The following is a 15543-nucleotide window of genomic DNA, read 5'->3' as shown; positions in this document are numbered from 1 at the left end:
AAAAAAAACCCACACAAAACAACCCAACCCCAAAAGCCCCCACAAAACCAGGCATTGTTACAACCATTAGCCAAGCAACTCAGGTTGGAGAATTTACTGCCCAATTATTACGTGACCAGTTATTGGATAGAGTTGACAAATATTTCCTCTCTTTCCTTTGCTTCAGAATTGGCACTGCTCTTCTGCCTTTTGGAAGAACTGCAGCTCTTGCCAGACTGCTTGGCACTGCTCTAATTGACAATTTTAGGGCAGTAAATTAGCAGGGTTTTTCATGTTGTTTTACTTCTAATTTTAATCAGACATACAGCCACTTGGCACACCAAGCCACACACTCTTCCGTGCAAGTTCACAGTGCCTCCATAAAAATACCCTCATTGAAGTGTAACTTAACTTTAAAAGAGTCACACAAAAGCAATGTGCTGACTAAATGCGCTAGTACGGTGCATTGAGAGACTGTGAATTCCAATTTCAGCCATGCCAGTCATTTGGCATTAAAATATGCACCAGCTGTGAGTGTTTGGATCTCGATAAGTCAGAGTGTGCTGGAAAGCTGACAAGATACTGCTGTGAAAATGTTTCCAGCCCCTAATCTCTGCTGTCTCCTCTTTTTCATATTTTGCTACCCATGTTGGTGTATAATGCAGGGAGAAATAAATGCAAAATCCAAGGAAGATGTGCATGGGGTGACACCAACTATTTATAGGACTTGTAAGATAGTGCTGCCACTCACACGGCTCTGGATTCTTTGATGAGTTGTCTCTGGACAACCTTTCTAAATGGCTAATCTATTTTCCTTACACAAGGAAGAGCTTTGTATTAGTAAAACTGGGAGATGTGACATTGCTGGGAAAGGGAGGAATGGTGGCACTGAAATCCACAGAGTGCCCTCCAAACTGGGACACTAGCTGCTGCCAAGGGAGCTGAAAAACGAGTCTCGACAAGGAAGTACTTTTGGACTGATTTATTGGTAGAGCATATCATTGTGTAAACTCTGTTTTGAGCAAATATTTCTTTCCCATCTTTCTATTATTTATTCATATCCACATTAAATCTCACACACAAGCCGCCAGATTTTAACCTGCTGAGGAGGGCAAAGCGGTATGCTTTCCATCTGTTCTACTTAGCCAACAAGATGCTCCGGATCTTATCCTGCCTTTCTAGAAAGAAAATCCTCCTCCCTCATCACAACCATCTTCCCAGCCCCACCACAGGGGTAAGCAGGGGCAGGGAAGGCTGCAACTTCATTTCAGAGGCTGAACCTTTTGTAGCAGAAGGCTGAAAAAGGAGCGTCTAAAAGCAATAAGCCACCATTTGGTTTGCAGCAGCTTCAGCTCCTTTCAGGTTGAGGTCGGTGCTCTACAGCAGGTAACCACACCATCATCCTCCTCACTCCTCTGCCAGTTTCAAGGGATACAGGGAAGGATGACACACAGGACCCGGGCGGGTCGGCAGAAAGCAGGAATCTGTCAGCCTGCACCATGATTTCCCTCGCCCGCTGCTTTGCAAATGCCAGGCATAAAGGTGAGGTGAAGGCTGGCGAGTAGAGGGGTGAGGAGAGCAAGTTGTGACCCAGGACAGCCCTGCTCTGACTGACGGACAACAACCTGTGGAAGGGCAGGGGCTGATGTAGGAGCTACAGCACTGCCCTATGCCAGAGGAAACATTCAAATCCTTTACTATCTAGACAAAATTCTTGAAAGCTGGCAGGATTTTAGCTTTAGCTCAAAGATGTTTTAGTAATATAAAGACCTCATAAACCCTCCAGCCCGGGGAGAATTTCATCCATCAAAGTGAGGCAGAGAAGCATCGGAATCACGCATTTATCCAAAGGTACAACTACGTTCCCCCTCTGGAGCCATCCCCTGTTTTTTCCATGAATGCAGCTTCAGCTAGGGAACACCCCCCCACACCCTACACACTCACACTGTGATATATCAATTAATATTTTACCAAAATGGTGAGGAAATAGAAGGAGGATACTAATTACAGAACCTGGCATTGAAGAGGAACTGCTACACTAGATCTTCTTTCCCCAAATGAGGACTGCAGAGGAATAATGTAAATTAAGGTATATTCACAAAACTCTGAGCTAGCCAAAGCAGCGTTTTATAATCAAAATATCATCCCACAAACGCAAAGGTCACCTTACATAAAACCAAGCAAAACTGAAAAGAAGTCATTTGATAAATCAAACACAGAAACAGATTTTTTTTTCTCCTTCTCACAGAAATAAAGATTAAAATAAATGCCTTATGGCCAATGTCTGAAAGTAAAAAAGCAATCAGGTGCAACAGTTAAATCCAGAGGAATTTCCCGTTCCAAGTCAAGCTCACTGCAGGGAAAACAGAGCAAACTAATTATGATGTAAATCCACAATGAATGTTGCAGAAATAGTATGCAATGTAAACAATAATTTTTAAATTCCCAGTTTATATCAGCACTGATCTGTTTTATACACTGCAGAAGTATAACTCAGAAAAGATATTTTTATACTAATGAGAGACTTCTACTTTTTAATCAAAGAATAAATTAAAGCATTTTCAAAAGCATGCCAGCCTCATTAATTAGTTCCATTAAAATGTAAAAGATGAGTACATACATTTGCCTCACTTTACACTTGCATCTCTTTACCTTAAATATCCTATCAAGTATTATTACAGGCATGGCTGGAAATAACATCTATTATTAATATTCCCTGACACTTCTCATTAGATGATCCTGTGTTCAACTGTTTACAATTTATGTCAGTTATAACTGTTTGGGATTAAGTTTTCACAGTGAGCATTTTAGAGAATTTCAGACAAATAATTTCTGCTTTTTCCAAGGATGAGATAAGGGAAAATCAAGTATTTTATCTGTGTCAAGAAATTCTAGGAATTGCTTCTTGAACATTAAAAAAAAAAAAAAAAAGAAAACATATTTTGGAAAAGGTTTGAAATCTGAGAAGGCTACTTCATGCTGCCCCTGTGAAAATCCACTGGCATTTAGGACGTTATAATCCATTATGTTTTTCACAAATCGGCTTATTCATCAAAGGTGAATGAAGTCTTTCAGCTTCATTTCTTAATTGCAACAAGCTAAAATTGAGAAAGAATGCGGATGGGGACACTGCTGACTGTCCACCCAGGTACAACTTCTACTATAGGCTCCCTCTTCCACCAGGTTAGAAGCTTCGTTTGCTTGTGACAAAGCTCTATGTCCCCATGGCATTTCCCCACGCAGTGGGTGATAGAATACCACCTGGCAACTTCTCTTAGCTGAAATAAGGGAGATATCTGTGAGTTTTGGGCACTTCAGCGCTTTCAGTCAACTGATACCTCCAGAAGGTATTAGGACAATGCCTCAGGACAGCATTGCTACATATTCAGTTCTCTGCGAAAGCTAGAAAATCACCCAAATCAAATACCCACACACCATTTTCTGAAGTGCCTTTGGATGGCCACACTTATCATGTAAAACTGAGGAAATGCTAAATTTAAGCTCATCTCTGCAACCATAAGTCATTCCTCTTTTTGTAAGAATTATCCTAGTCTTTCTATTTTCCCCACAGGGCCAATTTTATCCAGTGCACAGCAGGAATCACGTTCACTAAATGAGCAACGATTCAATAATTTCTCCTTCTGTCACTGTTCATTAGGAGTCTAGAGCCTTATTTTTTGCATACTGTTTAGACCAAGTTCTAAAACCAGCATTGTTTCTGTGTTTGCCAGTGCAGTATCAGACTGTTTCCGATACACTAATTGACTTATTTTCACAATTTCTCTGTGAGTTAAGTGGGTTTATTCTCATTTAGAAATGGCAAACTAAGGCATAGAGTCCTATTTTGTGTGTGGCAGAAGCTGAAGGAGGGGTTCTAAAGTAAACATCAAGTGAGTACAGGGGAGGACAACAGCCCTGTATGTTTAACTACTGGCCACACTCACAAATTGGAGAATTGGACCCATGTCCAGCACTGCACTTCTACACACAAGTAGTTGAACCTGCAGAGATTACCTGCCCATTGTCTGCAGACACAAGATGCCGGTAACACTTGCGCACCAAGCCTAACAGTCTTGTTTGAAAAGCTCTACCAGCTTGTGAGGACACATGCTCACTTGTAGCAAGGAAATGGAGTGATGTTACTAAGGGGCAGAATACAGAAAGCTGCACCACATCTACCACAGCCCGGCAGAGGGTGGCCGGACAGCAGATGCGCTCAGCAGTTTACAAACCAAGGCTCGGCTGAGCTTCCATCTAAATGGGCACCAGTGTGGTTTGGTCAAAATGTTCAGTGGCTTGCTCCAGTTCTAGATGCAGGTCCAGATTCAGGTCGGTTTGGAAGGAGCCCTGGGAGCTGAGGACAAGCCTTGCTGCAGCTCCAGAGCCCCTCGCGGCCGATGCCGACGTGCCTGCTGCAGGCAGGCCTGGAGCAGCTGTGCTTTTCATGAGAAAGGCAATTCCATTAAACTAACAGCTGTGAATGGAGCAAGAATTTACTTTACTGTGACTTTATTTTCTGTGATTTTATCTACTTATCTTTACTGAATAAAGCAATTTGAGTCTGATTTTATTGTCTCATCGGTCAGACTAACAGGTGTCCCAGTTGCAGGAGTTACCAGTAGATGTGTGTTTCCTCTGAAACTGAAGGAACGACTTCAGACCTTTTTGGTCCTATATCAAAGGGATTCTTTAGAGAGGAAGAACCAGCGAACAAATATTTGTTTATTATAGTATTAGCACTAGACATAAAATGAAAAGAGTGGCGAACCCAGCCTATTGTTACTCTAAGTGTAGAAAGTGTATAAAATTGGAATTTCTCACAGCGAGCGTACAAAACACTCTCCTCGTGATACTAAGCCCTGGTATGTGTGGACTGACAGTACCACCACATTTACTGCAGGCTGACAGCTGAGTTATGAAGTGTAACACCATGATACAGAGGTGTCAGGATTGTTGAAATTAATACAGGGATGTGTGGTGTTTAGCTTGTTGACTCAGCTGACTTAGGTGTGTTAGGAAAGCAGTATCATATGACAGTAGAGGCACTGCAATTTAGCATAAAGTAAAGCTATTTCTTTTTGGAAAAGTTACTGATGCTTTCTTAGAACATGTATATTTTATACTAGACTTTTGGTTGAAGGTATCAGTTTCCTGCACAGACATATGTCTGTTATTACAGATGAGGAAAATGTAGCAGTGATGAAGCTACTCAGAAGAAGAGCAGCCAAGTGAATGATTTAGGATTCTGTATTATGATGCTCTACTCCCATTCCCCTGCTCTAACCAAGAGACACTAAGCCTTGGAATACAAGGGCCGTTTACTCTTTTTCACTGTTGCCGTAAGTGGTACCCTTTCAGAGCTCACTAGCTGTCCTGAACAACAGGGAGACTCAGGCTGTAAGGCAGGGGCAGATTCCAGAACCTCCTTTACCAAGGGAGCCTGTGTCTACTGCTTGTTCAGGGGAGAGGCTGTTCAACACAAACAATTGAGGATATAGTTTCAAACTGAGCAGTTCCAACACCATCCAACAGAGAGAACAGTAGCTCCCTGCCACACATTATCAAAACTCTTACAATAGTTTACATATTCTGTTAATCTCTCTTCAAGGTGAAAGTACCTTGAATCTTTACAGAGCATTTTGTCTTTTTCCTTTTTATAAATTAACTTAGCCTGATGCGAGAGATTACTAGGCTATCTAGTCAGTATTGTCAGTGAACACACTTGAGTAACAAATCTGTTCCTCTGAACCATGTAGTAAAGACAAAATTGTCTTCTACTGAAATTGTTTCAGTACAGATGAATAAAAATGTGGATTTAGGATTTCATATTATTCTTTTTGAGGGGAGAGGAAATGAGGAAATCTCTTACCCAGAGAACTGCTAAATGCTTTGCATTTGCTTTGCCTCAGGGACCTTGAGATCAGCCCAGATCTTGGGAGGTTAAGAGTAAGCCTCAGAAAATCATGACAATGAGCACACCAGGCTACTGCCATGGATACCATGACTTCCTCCATAAACGGTTTTCTTCACATCCAAGAACACTAAATTCTTACTGACTAAACCTTGGAGTAGGCTACATTTTATCACTAGCATGAATGCTGACCCTACTGCAATGAACTCCATTGTGAGCACAGCTGTGCAGCTGCCAGGTTCCCCCAGAACACCCATGTTTCAGTATAGCCCACTGTGAGCTGAATCACCTCAGGCTGAGCAGAAAACTGCCTGCAAGGCTCTCATGGTCCAGCTATGTGCTGGCTTTTGTGTAAAGCCATCTTCTCAGAACCTCTTCTTCGGGATATACTTTCAAGCAGAGGAAGGGTGGAAACAATGTGTTGTCACACTTCACCACTACCCACTGCTCTCTAAACAGCTCACCCAACATTTATGGAGTAAATGACAGTCTTTGCCTTAGTCCCAGTAGGATTAATGTAGGCATGTTAAATTTTTGCTTGTTCTGTAGGTGATGTAAACTCTGCAGTTCCTTACCGCTTCAAAACAAGGACCTTGCCCCCTGCTCTGGCATGCACTGGAGCTAACAACAGCACTCCCATTAGCCACTCAAGGACACGGTAAGCCATTGTGCAAGTTCTGCATTTACAGTCTCCGTGGAATAGGTTTCCACTGGAACAACCAACAGAACGTTACACAAGTGCAAACCATACGAGATGTGCCTTACTACCGTCAAACTGTTGTGACACACTTACTAAACGGAAATCAAGAGAACTTTTGAAGAAGAACTGGAACCACAGATTTTGCAAAATTGTCACTCTTCTTTCTTACTATATGGAAAAAAAACACATTCTACTGAGAAACTCTTAGAACTGGCTCCAGAAAATGTACTTCTGTCATTCACATTTCTTAGGATAAGCTGGAGTCACTAATATAACCACCTAAGGAAAGGATGAGTAGGGCTTGCTCCTACTAAAATTAGGGGGTTACTCAGCCTGACCAGGTGGATCAGAAATGATAATACAGTCTTGTTAAAGACAGACACATTAACACAGGACAGTTTTTAAGTTAATATGACACAAAGAAGATAAATCATTAATTCATTGTTTCTGCTCTATACAAGCAAAGACATTATACCTTTATAACTATCTGTGCCTATATCTACATATCCCTACCTATTTATATTTAGGTTCAGCTTGAATTGTTCTTCTTGCTTTAGAAGTATTGCACTAGGCTACCAGTTACAACAAAAGGAAAATTACCAAAACATCTCAAACATCCGAGGCAGCCACATCTGTTAGCTCATCATAACGTGCATATAGATATTTATGTTCCAGGCTCTACAACAGTCACATTATGGTTTTAAGTGCATATCTCCTACAGACAAAGAAATCTGAGGTCGTCAGTCATTACATTCAAGTTACCTGAACATCTTGCTTTTTACTAAAGTTTCCATGCACAAGCAATATTAACATCTGTTTCAAGGATCTCTGCTGGAATTGTAGCTTCACACAGCCAAATTGCCTATGCTTCCACTGAGGAAACGGCTATTTATTTTATGCAACCATCTGGGCTCTAAATAGTATGTTTTGTCATCTGTGGTCTTGTTTTCCAGGGTTCCTTGTATGAAATTTGATTCCTTCATAACTTATTTCTTCTGTAAATGACATTTTTTTAATAATCAAACTTGTGAATGAATGTTTCATAAGAGACTTACAACGTCAGTGTCAATTCATAAATATTTTGGATCTAGAGCCAAACCCTAATTGCAACAGCTTTGATGGTCTACTTTTTTTTTTTTTTTTTTTTTTTTTTTTTTTGTTAGATGAATGACATATGTTGTTGCAGAATTTAATACTTCAGGATGATACTTGTTTGCATGGTTTGAACACAGACCCTTGCAGTCTCAGAGCCCAGGCCCCACCTTTTTAAACAAAGGGACCCATGGTAATGACTAACAGCAGAAGTAGATAGTCACAAACCTTTACCTATAGTCTAGTATTTTTTGCTTGGATTATGATAGAAATGCAAATACTTCTTTCCTTCCCCATATCATACCTTCTCAGATTTCCCCTTAATTTATTTTAGTGTCAGTTACATGTCACAGTCCAGAAAGCATCAGGTATCCTGGAAGGCCACTTACGGAAACGCTAAGAAATCCTGAATCACAGATGAGGACAGCTGACTTCCCCAATCCTTGTTTGCTGTAGTCACAAACTGGTTTGTGTTACACCACCGAGCTCACTATCTGACACAAGGGAACCAAGAGCAGGACTCCAAGCACCCTCAAATCTGCTCATTGTTCTCTAGATGCACAACCAACATTCCCATTTTATCCACAAGAAATCTCTCTGTAACACAGACATAACACTCCACCTTTGCACAAAAGTGAGCCAAGAGATCTCTTCCCATAGAGATCTACCCTGCACAAGAGCCAACACCACAATAGTGCGTCCTCTGCAGTTCCTGGTACACCCCTTCCCTGCCACATCCTCCAGCAAGGGGGGATCTCTCACCCTTCCCACCAAGGGTTAGTTTTCTTCCCACTGTTACTTGCTCTGTCAAGGAGATCAGCCACACAAATTAGCTAATAGTAACCAAGCTGCCCTTTCCTCTTTGTGAAATGGCAAAGGAGATAAAGCAAGTAACAAGTTACAACACAAACAAATAATAAAGACTATAGGGAAGTACATGGCTGAGCTAGGCAATATAAACTCATTCGGGTTATTCTCCTCCTCCTCACAGTCTAATCACTGAGCAGAAGAAACAGCCCCATTCTCTCCCCTCTTCACCAGCTATGCTATATGCACTCCAACAGATCCTAAATGCAGGTTTCAAACTTTATGAGATACAGAAGAACATATTTCTATCACACTCACACCCCCTTACCTTGACCATCATGGCGTGTCACTTGTCTTCCTTACCAGCTTTGCACAATCCATGCTGTTTCTGCTCTCCTATCTTGTTCTTTACTTTCTTTTCACTCTTGTGCAGTGGCTTAATCATCAGCCACTAGAGAGTAAATGGCTGCTGGCAAATGTTTTCCATGCAGCAATCATGGAATAGCCAGTCAGAGAGGGACCAGAGTTGCTGTTGCTTGGTGATGCCAGCGGAACAGGAGCCAGCAGTGTGCCCAGGTGGCCAAGAAGGCCAATGGCATCCTGGCTTCTGTCAGCAATAGCGTGGCCAGGAGGGACAGGAGAGGGATCTCACCCCTGTACTCGGCACTGGTGAGGCCGCACCTCAATTCCTGTGTTCAGTTTTGGGCCCCTCACCCCAAAAAGGCCATTGAATGACTCGAGCGTGTCCAGAGAAGGGCAACGGAGCTGGGGCAGGGTCTGGAGCACAGGTCTGATGGGGAGCGGCTGAGGGAACTGGGGGGGTTTAGTCTGGAGAAGAGGAGGCTGAGGGGAGACCTCCTGGCCCTCTACAGCTCCCTGAAAGGAGGGTGCAGAGCGCTGGGGATGAGCCTCTTGAACCAAGTAACAAGTGATAGGACAAGGGGTAATGGCCTCAAGTTGCACCAGTGAAGGTTTAGACCGGATATCAGGAAGCATTTCTTTACAGAAGGGGTTGTTAGGAGTTGGAATGGGCTGCCCTGGGAGGTGGTGGAGTCCCCACCCCTGGAGGGGTTGAAGAGTAGGGTTGACATAGCACTGAGGGATCTGGTGTAGTTGGGAAATGTTAATGTTGGGTTGATGGTTGGACTGGATGATCTTCAAGGTCTTTTCCAACCTAGACGATTCTGTGATTCTGTAATCTCAAATTCTTCCTCCAAGATATTTCTTAAAACCTCTTATTTCAAGAATACTTCTACATAATCAATATTCCTTCAAAGACAAGGTAACAAGGATTAATACAGAATAGAAGAACATGTTGAGTAACCTAAGATTATATGTAGTATCCAGAAATTCCACAAAATTCCATAAAGCCTTAATTAAATACTGGCCTTTTCTAGAGCTGGCATGTGGTTTCTTTTCCTCCAAAGCATCAGTTCCAAACTCTTCCAATCTATCAAACCATGACTGGGATAGAAGGAGGAGGCTGTCACAAACCCAGAGAAATATATTAATAGTAGGTTTGCCTACACTGCTGTCAACAGGTCCACAGCATTTGTAAGAAGACAATCAAATCTGAAAGGAGACAAAACCCTTTTCAGCTGGTTGTCTGAATGAATCAAGAAATAATTATTCTTTCCTCTAAGACTAAACTCGGACAGATTGGCAGAATTCTCCCCTTGCTCAGCAGAAGTAAATATGAGTAAAACTGGTCTGAGCAGTTTTGCTGCTTTAGGAGACTTGGCTATAGGGGAAGCTCTACCTCTCTTCACTTCAGCCTGTGACATAAACCACTGGTCTCTTAAGTGCCTAAGTACTTCCAGTTAACTGGAGTCCTTGAGCCCAGGAAGGTGACAGCTAGGAGGAGCCAAACATCTGTGTGGATGATCAAGTTCAGGTGCTAGAAGACAATTAACAGTGAGATGCAGCTGGGAAAGGCACTGGTTGGAGGGGTGTGGTGCCTGCCAGCATGCCACCTGGTTCAGGTAAGGGCCCTTCCCATTCACTAGGAAGCATGAGTAAATTCTCCTTAAAATAAAGGGAAGGAGCAAACTAGACTCTGCAGCTGAGTGCATAGGTAACTTCAGGCCAGGACTAGAGAACTCCTTCCCTACCCTGTAATGATGAGTAAAACCAAATTTCATTACAGATTATAGGGGTTTACTAAAGCAGTCAGACCACATGATGTACTAAGAATAATTACAATCTCCCCATTTTATTCACAGTAGTCACTAAGATGCTGTATCTGTAACAGGCTTAATAACGAGGTGAAGAGTGAGTGGGAAAGAAAAAGTCATATACCTGTCTCATTGGCCTTCGCTTCCTATATTGACTAGGATGTCTATGTGGGGAGAACTGAGTAATGGAGAGAAAAATAAAGCACAAAAGATTATATTTAAAGAAGGGAGGAGTGAGGTGTGTCCTTGAGTTACACTAAAGCAGTGGTCTCCTAAGTAGGGGGCATGCATTTGAGTACACCAGATAATCCATTGGAAGGAAGAAAATACTTTTCATACCATCAATAAAATTAAAAAGAATTAAACCCAGTGCTAATTCCAGCTTTATATCATCCTTTTTAAATCTTAATTTTTGTGCATATTTTACAAAGTACATAATATATTAGTACAGTAATAGGGGTACATGCTCAAAAATATTTTATGGATAAGGGCGCATGATCAAAAAGTTTGGAAATTCCAAAGGACTGGTCTTGCCAGTAGAATCAGGTCAGCTTTAAAATTAGAATTAGTGCTGAAACAGTAAAATAGCTGGAGCAGGTAAGTGTTAGAGTAGCTATTCTACCCACAAAACTAGTGCTAGGACCTGAAATCCTGCTCTGAACATCAACCCATGGGGAGATCACAGTAACAATCCTCAGGATGGTGAAGATATGATCACAAAACAAGGAAAATTCAGTTACTTGTTATGCCTCTTGCTCCTGTTGCAAATAAATGTGAGACTCATGCTGTAACAACTCTAACCTGTCAAGATGAGCTACAGACGATGTTTTAAATTTACTGTAGTATTTTGTGCAGACTTTGAAAATTCTAAGCATGTCATTCAGTATTGGCTGTATGCTTCTTATTAACAGCATTAAGCAAATAGAAAGCAATTGTTCAAAGAAAAAAATGCTTGTTGAAGTATAATAATATGAAAATTGCTGCAGTAGATTATAATTCCTTTGGGTTTATCCTTGCTTTCTTAACAGTATATATTACTTAATTGATAGATCATAACAGGTCATTTAGAGCAATTAGGTCTCTTGCAAAAGTATGTGGTCAAGAGCTCTTTAATGCACACCACGCTTACTGTAGACCATAACAGCTGCTTTGGAGCTGTCAGCCTAGTTTGTCACAATCTATTTTAATCTGAAAAAAATCTCAATTACTTTGTAGTTGCCAACGTGCAATTTAAGCTGATTGTTTGGTGCCATCGCTGAGCATTGTTTGAGGATGGGAGGTGAAATACTAAAGCAACTATGAAGCACAGGCATCGTTATCATCAGACAAATCACAGGGGACTCAAATTCAAAGTTAATAAAGGAGATGCTTGCCATGTGTTTACAGAGGACAAACAATGAGAAGAGACAGGACGGGATGTTTAACTCTGTACTCAGCTACTTTAAAAACCTACGAGGAACCATTAATGCTACACTTAGTGTTAAAAAGCTGTATCTGCTTGCTGCCCCCACTTCCCAGCTCAGCTGTCTTCTGACAGCCAGCTGAGAGAGCTCTGTGGGGAAAGGGGGTGCAGCCCAGTTCATCCATTGTAGCAACACCGTTTAGATCTAACCAGCATGTTGGGAGCTTGCAGCCCAGGAACGCAATGGGAGGAGTGACTCCTGTCTTTTGGCCCTTTGGCACGTTACATTCCCTCTCCTCTGCCCTGTAAGTACATATAAGTGGTTGAGAAGGTCAGATATAGGCACATAACTTTGCAGATAAGGAATGTATGGAGTTCAGGAAGTAGATTTCAGCTGTTCTTAAGTGCAGGCAAAAGCTAATACAAATGCTCAGAAAACCCATCCGTCTGTCTCTATCAGTCTCTTTGCTCAGAATGCGATTCTCTATAATCATGTCATTCAAAGAGACTTTTGCTAAGTACTGAGGGAAAAGTGGCTTCCTTTGGTGAGGGGAGGAAAGCGCCTGTTGCTGCAAGCTATCCATCATCTTTATAAAGTCCAAGATGTACTAAATCTCCCCAAATTTTTATTCCCAACAGAGCCAGATAAGACCAGTGTTTTCTTGACAGGCACTGCTCCCATGTCAGAATCTACTTCCCAGTACAGTTTTGCAGACATCCACCTGCCTGCTAGGTTGGATAATAAATAAATGCACATCATGCCTTTATTTGAGAGAGATTTTATTCTTGCTGCTTTTTTCTTTTTCCTTGCACATTTGGAGAAAGATACCCTTCCCCCCAGCCAGGAAATAGCCATTTTGAGGTAAGACCTTAAAATTGATGATTTTGAAAGTTTTCCCTATTGCCATGCTGTTCTGCTCCTGCATTCCTGTGGTGCCAACAGATGAAGTTGTAAGCCTGCTCGCCTCCCTGCATCTAATCCTGATACTACTCAGCAGCAGGGAAGGTGGGCAAATGTTCACTAGCAGTTGTTGGCAAAGAAACACAGCAGGATTTAAACTGGATGATGCCACTGCATGTGTAAAACAACGATTTGAGCAAATGCTGCAAGTAGCATCTTTAACCAGTAAAACAGAATTTGCTGTTAACCTTTTGCTTCCTAGATAGCTGCACTGATGAGTTATGATTAATTGTAATTATGCTTTAAAAAAAAACCCAAACCAAAACAAAAACAACAAGCAAGCTTCTTGATAAAAGATTAAGATAAATGCTTGTAGCAGTTGCTGTGACAGACTTTTATATGTGATCACACTAACAAAAATAAATTGCAAAAGCCAAATGGGAATAAGATTCTGTTGCATCCTGGTAAAATGTTCCACATCATTTTTCACAAGGTCATTTTTCCCATGATCTTCCTTCTCTTCCTTTCCAGCTTGCACAGCCTGGCCTTTACTTGTGTTCCAACCCCAGATGTTTCATGGTTTAACCATAGTCATTTTAGAGCATTTGTAGGACTGTTATGAATAAGGAGGACCATAACAGTAATTTGCCATGCTTATCTGCTATTCAAAAGCTAGATCTTGGTCACCTACCGTATCACCAAAATAACGGGTCAACACCATACCAATAACAGCTTTTCCCCAGGCTCTCGGGTTTCCTTCCTTCTGATAGTTGTTCATACAGCCCATAAGAGCTCCCTCTCCTTCACACCAAGCTCTGTCATTCTTTGAAGTTATCAGTTTGGTATCTTAGAATATAACTTGAAGTATCAGCTAACAGTGCACCCAGTTTAGGAATGGGAATGAACTTTTTCCTGCCCTTCCTCGAGGATGATGGTAAAGGAGGCTTCACATAGCCAACAACAATTCTTATATGCTTAGCTACTGCAATTGATAATGTTTAATTGAAGAAATTGCTTTTCAGTAATTCTGCTACCTACCTGGTGCATTTAACTGAGGCAGGGCTTTCCTATTAGGAAATGTATGTGAGAACACTTTATATCTGTGTATTATCTCCCCATATATCCTAACAGTGCCATGAGCCCCAAGCACAGGATGTTATCTGTCCTTTTTGTGGGCTTAGTTCCTCCATTCCACATTTTGATGATGCATGTTAGTGCTGGATCAAGTACCTGAGCAAGAAAACGGTAAAAGCTTGGAGTGTCAGTAAAAAACTTGGGAGGCTGAGCAAGAGTGCAGTGCTAAATGGCAGGCCAATCAGATGCATCAGAAAATTCCTTAACTCAGCCAATGATCTGCAGCCTTACAGACTGAAAAAAATCACATACTGGAAAATCAGCAAGATAAGATTGTCCTGGTTTCAGCTGGGATGGAGTTGATTTTTCTTCTTAGTATCTAGAATAGTGCTGTGTTTTAGATTCAGTATGTGATGAAGTTGATAATGAGAAGAATGTTGATAATACACTGATGTTTTCAGTTGTTGCTGAGAAATCAAGGACTTTTCAACTTCCCATGTCCTGCCCATGTGCAGGTGCACAAGAAGCTGGGAGGGAGCAGAGCCAGAGCACCGGACCCAAACTGTCCAATCAACTATTCCATATTATATAACGTCCTGCTCAGCATTTAGAGAAGGGTCAGCTGGGATGGCAGGGGGGCGCTCTCGCTTCTGGGATTGAAGTTTTGGGATCTGTTCTCTGGGTTTGCTAGCTGGGAACGGGTTGGGCAGCTGGTGAGCAACGATACTGCATATTACCTGTTTGTATTACTATTATTATTATTTTACTTCAATTATTAAACTGGTTTTATCTCAACCTAGAAGTCTCCTTCCCTTTACTCCCCCAGTTCTCTCCCCCAGCCCCTGGGTGGGGTAGGGTGGTGCTTGGCTGCTGCTGGGTTTAAACAACAAGGATGTTGCATGTCCATAGCATCTGTAGCCACAGTCCCTTTTAGAGGGCAGCTCTTTGCAGAATTGCCATCATCCTTCCCACACTGCCTGAATCTCAGCTGCCACAACCAAACCCACAAGGTGAGCAGGGTAATGATGGTGGTTGGTGCTACAGAAAAACAGCTCTTGCAGAATGAAGCTCTATTCCACTTACCTGTACACAGAATGGAACACACACACTCAAAGATTTATCTGCGTGGTAGGAGATACATATAGGATGGTGGATTCTGCAAGGAAGCAGTGCAGTAACGAACAGACCTTTTGTGAAGGGACTTGGAAGCAGTACAATGAAACCTAGAAGGCTAGAAGAGTACAGCTGCGGACAGGTTTTCACTCTCACCTGGCAGAAACCATGTTTTGTTTTGTTTTTTTTTTTCCAGTGTGTTGCAAGAACAAATACATTTTGGAGCACAAAGATGAGAAGAAAAACTGAGCTGGACAGAACCAGTTGCTCCACTGGGACCTTGCAGGAGAACATGAAACACTTTTTCCAGGGAGACCTTTGCACTTCATTTTAGATGTGCATCCAAGCCTAGGTCGGCAAAGGATCAAAACCACCATAACGTTTCAAAAT

At 41.8% G+C, this 15543-nt stretch overlaps 1 long non-coding RNA gene across 1 annotated transcript; it reads right to left on the bottom strand.

Moving 5' to 3' along the window:
• Positions 1–714: 714 nt before the first annotated feature.
• LOC113479940 lies at positions 715–14640 on the bottom strand. Its single transcript, XR_003398387.1, has 3 exons — positions 14532–14640; positions 11459–11464; positions 715–725 (listed from the first exon to the last, which is right to left on the bottom strand). It is a non-coding gene; the product is annotated as an uncharacterized LOC113479940 (long non-coding RNA).
• Between the last annotated feature and the right edge of the window lie 903 nt (positions 14641–15543).

This window comes from Athene cunicularia (assembly GCF_003259725.1).
Source record: "Athene cunicularia isolate RWA chromosome 4 unlocalized genomic scaffold, athCun1 chr4_part3, whole genome shotgun sequence".
NCBI lineage: Eukaryota > Metazoa > Chordata > Aves > Strigiformes > Strigidae > Athene > Athene cunicularia.
Note: the sequence above shows the minus strand (reverse complement) of the source record. Positions and strands in the feature narration are given on the sequence as shown.